Source organism: Bos taurus, chromosome 19 (genome assembly GCF_002263795.3).
Source record: "Bos taurus isolate L1 Dominette 01449 registration number 42190680 breed Hereford chromosome 19, ARS-UCD2.0, whole genome shotgun sequence".
In the NCBI taxonomy this organism is placed as follows: domain Eukaryota; kingdom Metazoa; phylum Chordata; class Mammalia; order Artiodactyla; family Bovidae; genus Bos; species Bos taurus.
Window position 1 is genome coordinate 23128714 of NC_037346.1, and position 13682 is coordinate 23142395.

At 38.4% G+C, this 13682-nt stretch overlaps 1 protein-coding gene across 5 annotated transcripts in view; it reads right to left on the minus strand.

Moving 5' to 3' along the window:
• Positions 1-13682, minus strand: part of SMG6 (SMG6 nonsense mediated mRNA decay factor) — a 200607-nt gene that overhangs the window by 48556 nt on the left and 138369 nt on the right. The gene's annotated exons all lie outside the window — the stretch shown is intronic.

Below are 13682 nucleotides of genomic sequence, written 5' to 3' on the forward strand. Positions count from 1 at the left end.
TGGTGAGGGATTCCAACTAGACATTATTAACTTAGGAGATCAAACCAGTCAATTTTACAGGAAATCAATCCTGAATATTCATTGGAAAGACTGATGCTGAAGCTCCAATACTTTGGCCACCTGATGGAAGAACTGACTCATTGGAAAAGACCCTGATGCTGGGCAAGATTGAAGGCAGGAGGAGAAGAGGATGACAGAGGATGAGATGGTTGGATGGCATCACCAACTTGATGCACATGAGTTTGAGCAAGCTCTGGGAGTTGATGAAGGACAGGGAGGCCTGGCGTGCTGCAGTCCATGAAGTCACAAAGAGTCGCACATGACTGAGCAACTGAACTGAACTGAGACTTATTGTTGTGATCATTTCACAATGTATTCATATATCTAATCATTATGTTGTATACCAAAAACTAATATGTTACATATTAATTATATCTCAACTAAAAAATACCATGAGGATTTTTTTTTTTGGGGGGGTGCAGTGGGATTGAAAATTATTCTGAAGTTTGTATAAAGCATAAGTAGATGGGAAAAGCCAAAGGTATACAGCAATAAAATATAAAAGGAATGTGTGTAAACTCACATCAGTAGAATTAGAACACATTACAAAGCTACAGTAACTAAAATGGCAAGGTTATGTTTCAAGAACAGACTAGCAAAAAATAATGAAAGTCCTAAAAACAGATGCTAGTATGCATTTGCATCTATGTATAAAAACAGATTCTAGCATAGCGTATCCATGTATCAGTATATAATGAAGCTTAACTTTTAGTTAAGCTAGAAGTTTAATAAATCATTTAATAACTGATGCTACTTTATAAACTATTTATAGAGGAGGCTAAGGATGGGGGGACATATGTGCACACATGGCTGATTCATGTCTATGTGTGGCAAAAACCACAATATTGTAATTATCCTCCATTTAAAATTAATTAATTAATTAAAAAATTAAATTAGATCTCTATTTCACACCATTCAGAAAAATAAATTGTTTTTAAATAATAAAAATTTTTCAAAAAGTAAAATAATGAGAATAAAATATGAATATTCATTTGGTTTGAAGTTAGGAAGACTTTTTAAAGTATAAAAACAAATTTCATAAAGGGAAAATTAAAGATTTGGCTATGTAAAAATTTAAATCATTGACATTTGAGAAGAATCCCATAAATAATGGAAGGTAAGTGACAAACTGTAGAAAATATTTTCAATGTAAATGACTGAAAAGGGTTCAAATCCTTGTCAGAAAGGCCTTTAAGTGAAAAATACTCCAAAAAAAACAGGCAAAGGATTTGAAAAGGTCTCCTTAAAAAGACATAAAAATGCCAATGCTCAAAAGTACCTGAGAATTCCTCTTTTAAACATTTTCAAGATCATTTTCTTAATTACAGTGGTACTGCTCATTATTTGAAAGACCCGTTTTATTTTTAACTTTAAAAAGGAATTAAAAAAAAAGAAAAAGGAATAACTGAATTTGCTCACTGTATTTATTGCCTATTGAAAAAATATTTACTATTCTTGATTCCAAGTGTTGTTCTGGCTATTTAAAAGAAAAACAAACAACTAACACAACATTGTAAATCAACTGTACTCCAATAAAAATTAATTTCAAATATCAAAATAGTTCAATGATATTTTCTTTATCAGTGAGATTAATGAAAATGACTGAAATAAATGAAAACATAGGCAATCTCACCAGAAAAACAGAAAATGAAAAAGAATCAAATGCAAAGTCTAGAACTGGAAGGAAAAAAAAGGAAGCCAACACAACAGAACAAACCCAATAATCCAATATCTGAAATAAGAAAGTCACTGGATGTGCTTAAAAGGAAATGGAGATGATATAGAAGTGAGTAAATTTGAAATCTCAAATCTCTGTATAGCCACAAAGAAGAAGCCCCATATTCTGTGTATACACAATATTCAAATTTCTGGCCTGACTTCTAAACCATGTATGTGTAGATTAAATGTAAAAAACAGTAAAACAACAAGACCAGACAAACAAAATGGATGTTTGACCTACTGCAATTTGAGTCCAAGCAACGAAAATGCCTAATACACTAAAGCAAAACCCTTCTCTGGAGGAACAAAACAAACTCCACAGGACATTTACAGTCACAGGGTAAAATCTCAAATCACTCAATGTATAAAGGAACAAGACAATGTGACCTACTCTTTTTGTAAAGTATTTTTTAACTGAAGTTTTCAGTTCAGTTCAGTTCAGTTCAGTGGCTCAGTCGTGTCCGACTCTTTGCGACCCCATGAATCGCAGCACGCCAGGCCTCCCTGTCCATCACCAACTCCCAGAGTTCACCCAACTCACGTCCATCTAGTCAGTGATGCCATCCAGCCATCTCATCCTCTGTCGTCCCCTTTTCCTCCTGCCCCCAATCCCTCCCAGCATCAGAGTCTTTTCCAATGAGTCAACTCTTCGCATGAGGTGGCCAAAGTACTGAGTTTCAGCTTTAGCATCATTCCTTCCAAAGAAATCCCAGGGCTGATCTCCTTCAGAATGGACTGGTTGGATCTCCTTGCAGTCCAAGGGATTCTCAAGAGTCTTCTCCAACACCACAGTTCAAAAGCATCAATTCTTCGGCGCTCAGCTTTCTTCACAGTCCAACTCTCACATCCATACATGACCACTGGAAAAACCATAGCCTTGACTAGCCAGACCTTTGTTGGCAAAGTGATGTCTCTACTTTTGAATATGCTATCTAGGTTGGTCATAATTTTCCTTCCAAGGAGTAAGTGTCTTTTAATTTCATGGCTGCAGTCACCATCTGCAGTGATTTTGGAGCCCCCAAAAATAAAGTCTGACACTGTTTCCCCATCGATTTCCCATGAAGTGATGGGACCAGATGCCATGATCTTCGTTTTCTGAATGTTGAGCTTTAAGCCAACTTTTTCACTCTCCACCTTCACTTTCATCAAGAGGCTTTTTAGTTCCTCTTCACTTTCTGCCATAAGGGTGGTGTCATCTGCATATCTGAGGTTATTGATATTTCGCCCGGCAATCTTGATTCCAGCTTGTGTTTCTTCCAGCCCAGCGTTTCTCATGATGTACTCTGCATAAAAGTTAAATAAGCAGGGTGACAATATACAGGCTTGACGTACTCCTTTTCCTATTTGGAACCAGTCTGTTGTTCCATGTCCAGTTCTAACTATTGTATAGTTGATGTTTAAGTTACAGACACACAACACAGTGATTCACAGCTTTCAAAGATTTCCCACTTATACTGTCAAACACTGGCTATGTTCCCCTCTGTACAATATCATTGTAGTTTATTTTATACTGAATAATTCATAACTCTTTATCTCCTACCTCTATATTGTCCCCTTCCCAGCAATTTGTTTATTCTCTGCAACTGTGAGTCTGCTTCTTTTTTGTTATAATCACTGGTTTGTTTTTTGTTTTGGGCTGTGCCACATGGCACGTGTGGGACCTTAGTTCACTGACCAGGGATCAAATCCATGGCCCTCGCAGTGGAAGCAAGGAGTCTTAACCACTGGATCCCCAGAGAAGTCCTGTTGTATTGTTTAGATTCTACACATAAGTGATATCACCCATTATTTCATGTGACCTATTTCTAAGAGAAAAGATAGGAAATGGAGACCACTTTAGAAATGACACAAATGTTAAAATTAACAGCAAGATTAGCGACAAAGTTACTATAATGGCATTCAATGAGATAAAGGAAAATGACTGAAATAAATGAAAACATAGGAAAGCTCAGCAGAGAAATAGAAACTGGAAAAGAATCAAATGGAAAGTCTAGAACTGGAAGGAAAAAAAAGGAAGCCAACAAAACAAACCCAGCAATCCAATATCTGAAATAAAAAAGTCGCTGGATGTGCTTAAAAGGAAATGGACATGACAAAGAAGTAAGTAAATTTGAAGTAAGAATGGAAATCACTCAAGGTGAAGAGGAAAAAAATAAACAAAGCCCTTGATTTGGGAGACAATAGCAAAAGGCCTAACATATGTGTAAATGAATCTCAGGAGAGATTGGAGCAGAAAAAAATAACTTTAGTAATAATGCCTGAGAGTCCCCCAAATTTGGTGAAAGACAATTTGTAGATTTAAGAGCAGTGAAGCCCAAGCAGGAGAAATACAAAGAAAATCATGCCTAGACATATCATAGGTAAACTACTGAAAACCAGATACAGAGAAAAATCTAGAAAGCAGCCAGAGAAAAATGCCCCACTACATGTAGAGAACAACAATCTTAATAAATGCTAATTGATGTCTTATCAGAAACTATACAGGCCATAAGACAAAAGATGACTGTATTTAAAGTACTGAAAATTTTATATACCCAGTGAAGAGAACTTCAAAGAAGGAAATGAAATAAAGACTTTTTTTTTTCTGATAAAAGAATACTAAGAGAATTTGTAGCACATGCCTTAGGAGAAAAGCCAAAAGCTCTTCAAGCCAGAGGGAAATGATACTGCCTGGATACTTGCCTCTTCACAAAGAAATGGTAAGTATCTGGATAAATACAAACAACAACTTTTCTACCTTCTTAAATTAAAAAAGACACATAGATTTGTTTAATGCAAAATTATAACATTTTACAAACTGAATATCCACATTCCAATGAACGAGGTTGGTTCCTTACCTAACATCATACATAAAAATTAACTCAAAATGGGTCAAAAATTTAAACTTACGAGCCCAAACTACAAAACTCTTAAAGCATAGGAGAAAATCTTTACATTGTTGGATATAGTAATGATTTCTGCACAAGACACCAAAAGCACGTGCCACAAAGAAAAAAACAGACACAATGGTAAAATTAATGCCACATATTATGTACACACACACACACACACACATATGTGTGTACATGTACATGTGTGTGCTATATTGATCACAGCTTGCGGGATCTTAGTTCCCCAACCAGAGATTGAAACTGGGCCCTCAGCGGTGAAAGCACGGTATCATCAGGGAATTCCCAATCTTACATGTATTTTACCACACATGTACAAACAGCCTTATCAGCACAAGAATTTAGCATTTTATTTCAAATATTTGCTAACATTTAGTAGAAATAAAATTTGCATGTCTTTGAAGTAAAAAACCAAAACCCAAACACAACCTCGTAACACTGTCATGTTGGTGTATATAATATATTATGTATACAGTATATTATATACACATGTATGTTATTGTATACAGTATATACCACGTAACAACTAAAATAATACAAGAGCAATGGGTAACTGGAACTGTATGCTTGCAAGATTTCTACATTTTATGTGAAGTGGTACAACAGCAACTCTTAAGTAGTCTGAAAAGTTCAGGACATATACTATAATCTACAGAGCCACCACTGAAAAACAGCAAATAGAAATACCCAAAACCCCAATAAATAAGTTAGAGTGGAATTCTCAATAAAAATCATATAATGTAAAAGAAGACAGGAAAGTAGGCACAAAAAGAAGATATATATATATATAAAGAAGGAACAAAAAACCCAGCAGGGACAAACAGAAAACAACTAACTAAATTGTAAACCTGAATTCAACCATCGGGTTAGTTACTTTAAGTGTTAATAAACTAAACACTTCACTAGAAAGGAGGAGATTTTCATTATGGATTAAATGTAAGACCCAATTACATCCTGTCAGTAGAGATTTTTATATATAAAGATACAGACTGCTTAAAAGAAAATGGATGGAAAAAGATATACCATGCAAACAAAAAACATAAGAATGCTGGAATGGCTATATAAATATCAAGAAAAAAACTGATTTTAAGGCAAAGTATTATCAGAGATGAAAGAAGGACATTCCAGTGATAAAATGGTCAGTTCATCAGGAAGCTAAAATAATCATAATGATGTGCCTAGCAAGAGATCTCCAAAATATAGAAAACAAAAATTGACAGAATTAAAGGGAAGAACAGAAAACCCACAATCATATTAAGAGATTTTAACATTCCTCTCTCAGAAATTAACAGAACACCAAGACAAAATAAGAGTAAAGACAGGGGATCTCAACACTATCAACCACTGTGACCTAATTGATATTTATACAACACTATGCCCAACGTACAGAATACATTCTTTTCACTGTGCGTACGGTTATGGTCTTCCAAGTAAATATGTGAGAGGCCATAAAGCAAGTCTCAGTAAACTTAAAAGGGCTGAAATAGTGCCAAGTATGCTCTCTCATCACAATGGAACTAAATTAGGAATCAGTGACGGTAAGATATCCAGGAAAACCTGAAATACTTGGAAATTAAGCCACACACTTCTAAATAACCCATATGTCACTACATACAGATCTTAAAGACATCAAAATAACAAGAAGACATTATTATGAACCACTCTATGGCCACAAGTTCACCAACTTAGATTTAACATCAGTATTACACAAACTCTTTCAGAAAATGGAGGAAGAGAGTAAACTTCTAAAGTCATTTGATGAGGTCAGTATAACTAATGCCAAAACCTGATAAGATATAACAACATTATTAATATTACCCAAACACTGGAAAATCCAATACAGCAAACAGGATTTATTTAAGTAAAACACAGTTGTTCAAACATTTAAAAATCAATCAGTAACTTTTAAAACTTAACAAGAAAACAAAAAACCCAATTAAAAAATGGGCAAAAGCTCACTGAACTAAATACACAGGTGGCAAACATATGAAAAGATGCTCAACATCATAAACCATTTAAAAACAGCAAATTAAAACAATCATGAACTACCACTATACACCTATTAAAATGGCTAAAATCCAACATACAGACAACACCAAATGCTAGTGAGGCTATGAAGCAACAGGAACTTTCATTCATTGCTGGCAGGATGCAAAACAGTATAGCAACATTTAAGGCAGCTGGGCATTTTCTTACAAAGCTACACACTAATCTTACCATGAAACTGAAAGTGTCAGACACTCGGTCACGTTTGCCTCTTTGCAACCCCATGGACTGTAGCCCACCAGGCTCCTCTGTCCGTGGCAGAATACTCGAGTGAGTAGCCATTCCCTTCTCCAGGGGATGTTCTCGACCCAGGGATCAAACTGGAGTCTCTTGCATCGTGGGCAGATTCTTTACCATCTGAGTCACCAGGGAAGCCTTAGTTTTATCATATGATCGAACAACTGCAGTTTTTGGTATCTACCTAAGTGAGCTGAAAACTTACCTCCACACAAAAATGTTTATACTGGCTTTACTAGTAATTGCCAACACCTGTAAGCAACCAAAATGTTCAGTAGGTGAATGCATAAACAGACGGTGATACATTCATACCACCTCCATGAATATTATTCAGGGATAAACATTATTTTATATCATGGAATATTAGAAATAAAAAGAAATGAGTTATCAAGCCGTAAAAACAACCTTAAATGTATATTGGTAAGTGAAAGAAGCCAATCTGAAAAGGCTACACATGATTCCAAAGGTTGTATGATTCCAGCTATGTGACACTCTGGAAAGGGCAAAACTAGAGAGAGAGAAATAAGACCAGTGGTTGCCAGGGGCTAGAGGTGATGGAGGGAGGGATGAACAGGTGGAGCACAGGGTATTTTTAGGGTAGTGAGACTATTCCGTGTCATACGATAATGGTGGATACACGTCATTATACATTTGTCAAAACCCAAGACTGCACAACACAAAGAGTGAACCCTAAACTATGGACTTTTAATAATAATGTACCAGTTTATCTGCTCATCAGTTGCAACAAATGAGCTACACGAATACAAAATATTAATAACAGAAGAAACTGTTTTAGGGAGGGGTGGTGGGGGAGAGAGTGTATATGACTTGGGTTTTCAAGTTCTCATAAAATAACAGCCATAAAGGAAAAACATGATAAATTAGACTACATCAAAATTAAAAACTTCTGTTCAGCAAGACACTGTTAAGAAAATAAACAGGCAAGCCATAGACTGAGTGAAAACAGTCACAAAACATATATATCGACAAAGTACTTGTATCCAGAATACATAAAGAAATTTGTAACCCAACAAGAAAACAAACAACACAATGAAAGAAAATGGGCAAGAAATCTAAAACAGATCCTTGATGAAGAAGACATATAGGTGGCCAGTAAGGACGTGAAAAAAGCATGTAAATTCTATATTAGTAAGCAGGAAAATGCAAATTAAAAGCCACACTGATATACTGCCCCTCTCCTCCAAATGAGGATGTGAATGGAATATACTGCAATCACCTCTGGAAAAAGGTCTAACCATCTCCAACAAAATGCACACATCTACTCTGTAACTCAGCAATTCCAATCCTAGGCACTTACTCAAAAGAAAACACATGTCCACAAAAAGGTGGACAAACAGCCATCTGTCCATCCATCAGAGAAGAGATAAACTGTGATATATTCATAAAATGGAAAACTACTCAGAAACAAAACGGAATGAACTGCTGAGAAGTATGACAACATAAAGCAATCTCAAAGCTTTCTACTAAATGAAAGAAGCCTTATTAAAAAAACTATATGCCATTCTTATGAAGTTCTGGAAACAGCACATCTCATCTATCATGGGGAAAAAAAGGTCAGGACAAAGAACTGCCTCTGGGGGTACTGGTGGAGCTAAGGGAGCATAATAAAAAGACTTCTGATTTTGAAAGACCTTGGGTTACAGAAGTATATGCATTTGTCAGAACCTAGCAAAGGTACATTCAATATTTGTCCATATCACTGTATGTAAATTTATCTCAAAAGAGAAAACCATAAGTAAATACTGAACTCTTAATGACATAGGTTCATGCTGAAGGACTTAGAGGAAATACATTGATGACACAGATCAAAAAGAAACATGATAGATGGAGAAATGGATGGACAGATGGATGACAAAGCAACATTATAAGACGAGTGACAGAATCCAGATGTGGAGGATAAGTGAGCGCAAGTACCTTCCAACCGTGCAATATAATAAAACACCGAAAACCAATTCTATCTGTCACTAGAAAATAAAAAGGCAATGTATATTTGGGTGCAGTGGACATGAATGTTTGCATTAAAAAAAAAAACAAAAAAACACCTATCTTTATCCTTGCTGCCTTCACTAAACGGCTGTCTCAGTAGCTATTAAGGAAAACAGGTCAGAATGTTGGTTTTGCCACCTAGAAGTAGTCTTCAGCTGCTTATGTCATAACATTTGCTCTGATACAAATCTTCAAATTTGAAAGGCTAGAAATGTTGAAAAAGTAGAGGCAGTCTCAATACCCAGAAGGCAGGGCTGGGAACTGAGAGCTATGAATTTGGCTCTGGCACCCGGTGGGGAGGGGGGCCGTGGCTGAACAATGTCAGACTGGCCGGTCACAGAGAACCTCGCCAGCTCCAGCAGTTCTCTGTCTGGACGTCAGCCCCACACACTGGCTTCAAACCTCAAGAAACTAGAAGATCTCACCAGTGGGATCCGCCAGAGCAGCTGAAACACCTCCCTGTAAACAATAAATGTTTATCTGGGCAGATAACCTGGCAGATAGCCGCGTCCTGATCTTAGGCAACTTGAAACCCCACAACGGGAGGCTGAGCACAGAGGGGCCCTTTGCCTCTGCCACACGGGTAGGAAGGCAGGAATGGAAGGTGGTCCTGGCTCCTACTACAAGAGAGGCAGCAGGAAGCCACTCTCCAAGTGCCAGCTTCTTCTCTCCTGGGCCACGGCCAGACGCCTTGAAACACAGAGGGTGGGGACCGAGAAGTCAAGTCAACCAGCACTAAACAATGCCACCGCATGAAGCTGGCTGTTACACCACAGCCCCGAAGGTATGAGGAGCTCTGGCGTGTTGGCTGCTGCCACAGGAACCACACTGGCGGAGGGCTTCCCCAGGCCTGGGTGGGAGGCTCATCACTGACTCCGGCCACACACACAGGCTCAGTCGCCACCTCGGTCAGTGGCAAACAGCTGCTGAGAGAGGAGGGGCAGACTCTGGGATGCCACACTCTGCATAGCCAAACCTGCCACTTTAGAAGACTCCAGACAAGATTCGTAAGAGCCATGTGGCTTAGACCTCACGGAGGAACTGGGAGAGAGGGCTGTATGGGGAACCGGGCAGCTAGAAGAAAGGAATGGAGGTGTGCTGATGGCACAGAGATGCTGTTCACTGACAACTGTCTCTGCAAACAATTTGACTACCAGTCCTGAAAACCCTACTCCCTAATTGAGGGATTAAGTTTTGGCACTGGTTACTCCTCCATCTATACAGGCGTCTGCCCACACTGCTCTTGGGAACGGAGAGGACAGGGAAGTAGAACCCACAGTTTGCCTAAAGGGAAAGTTCAGCCCTTGTTCAGCAGATTATGCTCGAGTTCTTTCCTAGGGAAGAGGACGGAGATACTTTAACAAAGGTTCTTTGCTCTGAAAGAGTACCAAGTTAAGTCCAGCAGAACAATGAGGGTGTGGATCTGGGATGAAGCCTAATGGAGGAGTCGAGGAGTGGAGGGGAAAGCGGGGAGAGAGAGACAGAGAGAGAGAAAGAGAGAGAGGGAGAGAGTGTGTGTGTGTTTTTTTTCTTTTTTGGAAGGTTGGGGGAGGTTGCCAATCCATTCTGTAGGCTTCAATCGCACTTATAGCTGTTTTATAATCATTTCCTGAAAACACAGTAGGAAGAGAGTGGTATTTGCTCACCCCACCCTCCATCTAACATTGCCCCAGCAATCCAACTATGTGCTTTAAACTGCGAAGAGGCCAGCTTTTTGCCTTTGGCAGCACTGACGGCCAGACATTACCAGCACTCCTGTGAACAGCTCAAGGCTCCACCCAAAGAAGACTGCACACACTGAAATCCAAGAGGAATATCATTCCAGCACAACAGCCCAGGAGAGAAAGAGGAGAGCTGAGGAAGCTGGGTGGGACAGTTGGGACACTACCGAGTTCTGACACCAGAACACCCAAGTGGCTAGGCACAGGAATTTGGGTAGAGCGGTGATAGATCAATGCTAGTGTGGGAAAACCAAATGCTACAATAAAGAAGTTATCCGTTTACAAGGCGAGAGATGACAAGGAGGGTAGGGTGTAGGCTAGAGGGCAGAAAGGTAGAGAAAGCATAGAGAACTGGGTTGCTGCTGAGCTAGACCAATTCTGAACACACAGGCGATGTTCCAGCCTCTTTTCAGGAGAGCCTGATGGAGAGTGGTTATGGGCAGGCTAGGACAAACAGGTCCCATTTCTGCTCCAGAAGCTGACTGGAGGGGTCCTCTGCAAGACAGTCCTAATAAAATGTTTATACAAAGACACCTACTCCTGGCTGTCCAAGGCCAAAGGGACCTTATTCCAGAAAAGTGTGTGATAGCCTCTAAGCTCTAAGATCCCCAGTGTTATTTACTGAGTTTTCCTGTTTACTCCCAGAAGATCTGCAGATCTCCCTAGGAAGTCTTTGGAGAGATGCTCAGCAGGGGAGCAGGAAGCCCACTGTGGAGTGTACTAAGGACACAGCTCTGTTGCCTCCTAACATTACTTCCTCCCTGGCAGGAGAGAGAGAATGCACTTGGAAAGGGGGTTCTCTAGTTTGTTTAACTAATTAACTAATTGACTGAGTAGTTAATTATAGTATTATTTGTTTTTTGTTTCTAATGTGCAGGGATCTCTTGGACTCTTGACCCTCAAGGAAGATGGAATTGGAAGCACAATAGTTATTGGCGCCTGAAGGCCCTTGCTGCTGTTTGTTGTTGTTTCCGAGAACAGCATCAGAGAGATGAACAAGGTATAAATGCTTTAAAATAATCACCATTTTCATTTAGAAAGGAAATTTATTTTAAAGCATTTGATCCACTTTGGGTACCATAGTTTCTGTTTATATGAAAATAAGAGAGGCAGAAGGAGTTCCATTTCTGCCAGAGGCAGTTTGTCTTTTGCTAATTTTTAAAAAGTTGTACGTTCTTTTTAGTTCTGGAGCAAACCAGACACTTCCAAAAGGAAAACAGAGGAGACAGGATGCTGCGTGACTTGTGGTTGTCTCCCATCTCGGGTGGGGTGGGGGATGGGGGGAGAGCCTACACAATCACCTCAGGGAGAGACTTATGCCTCCTGGAGGCAGGCCTATCTAACCATGCTTTTCATATGTGCAGTCACCTTGAGCCGTCAGATGATTCAGGTACTACAAGGCCTCTGCAGGTGTCACCATTGTCCAATGTTTTAGAAAGAAAATCTGGGAAAAGAATCTAAAAAAAGACCAGATGTATGTGTATGTGTAAGTGATTCACTCTGCTGTACAGCAGAGACTAACACAACATTGTGAACCAACTATACTCCAATAAAAATTAATTTAAAAAAATCTGAAGATGATTCTCTAGGGCTGTGCTAATACAGCAGTCATTAGCCACATGTGGCTATTTAAATTAAAATTAAATACAAGTAAAAATTTAGTTCTAATAAATAGAAAGATATCCCATGTTCATAGGTTGGAAAGCTTAATATTGTTAAGATGATAGTACTACCCAAAGTTATCTTCAGATTCAATGATAAATCAAAATAAGATTTATCTCCTATGAAACTAGTCTAGAATATGTTCATTTGGGGGATGAGATAGTAAGAATAAGAACACACTGAACTATTTTAGGAAGGAAATGACAGTTCTCCATCAGAAATGTATTAATGTAGATCCCCATACTAACAGGTCAAAAAAGACAGACCACATGATCATCAACCAATGAAGGAAAATATTTACCAGAATTTAACTCATTTATTTATGATGAAAAACAACCTCAGCAAACCAGGAATAGAAGGGAACATACTTAAACTGATGAAAGATATTTATCAGAAATCTATGGCAAATAGCAGATGTAATAATACATGTTTAGAAGCACTGCTATTTAAGTCAGAAAAAACTAAGAATTTCTGTTATTCTGTCATCTATTATTAGAACTCATAATACTAGGGTTGGCAGATATAGCAATAGAAAAGAACAGCACTCATATTTATACCATTAATAATCAACTAGAAAATACAACATTCAAAACAGCCATGAAAGCTGTACAAGGGTTTTATGGAGATTTCCAATACACACAGTGGACAGAAAATTCATATCCAGACCCCCACATCTATATGAACCAATCAGAATAAGGAGAGAAAGTGGGCAGAAATGTGAACATGGGATTCAAATGGCTAATAAACACATGAAGAAACGTTTAACCCCTCTAGTGACAAAGAAAATGAAACCTGAAACAAGACACTTAAAACCCATCAACTTGCTAACAATTAAAAAGTTTGGAACTGCCTAGTATTGATGAGAATGTGGAAAAGTTTGAACTCACTTACCTTCATAGGGGGTGTAAACTGGTGTGATCGCTTAGAAAGCAGTACGGCAGCAGCCAGCAAGGCTGAAGGTGAGCACACCTCACAACGCACCAATTCTGTTTCCAATATGTTTCTTAGAGAAACTCACACATTAGGAAAAAGAGGCTGCAGTGATGTCAGTAGTGGTAAAAAATTGTACATGTGTAAGAAAAGAGATGAACGAATTATGGTATATTCATATTAGATTATTAATTACAGTGAAAGAAACACGCATCATAAATAAGTAAATCTAAACGCTGTAGTGTTAAGAAAGCACAGCGGATGATGGCCATAGTGTGCCGTGCGTCTATATGTGCAAAATAATCCTATGCTGTTGATGGATATATACGCCATTAAGAACATACACAGATATAATGAATTCAGGATAGTGATTACCTTTAGGAAAGGAAAAAGAGAAATGGGATCCATCAGG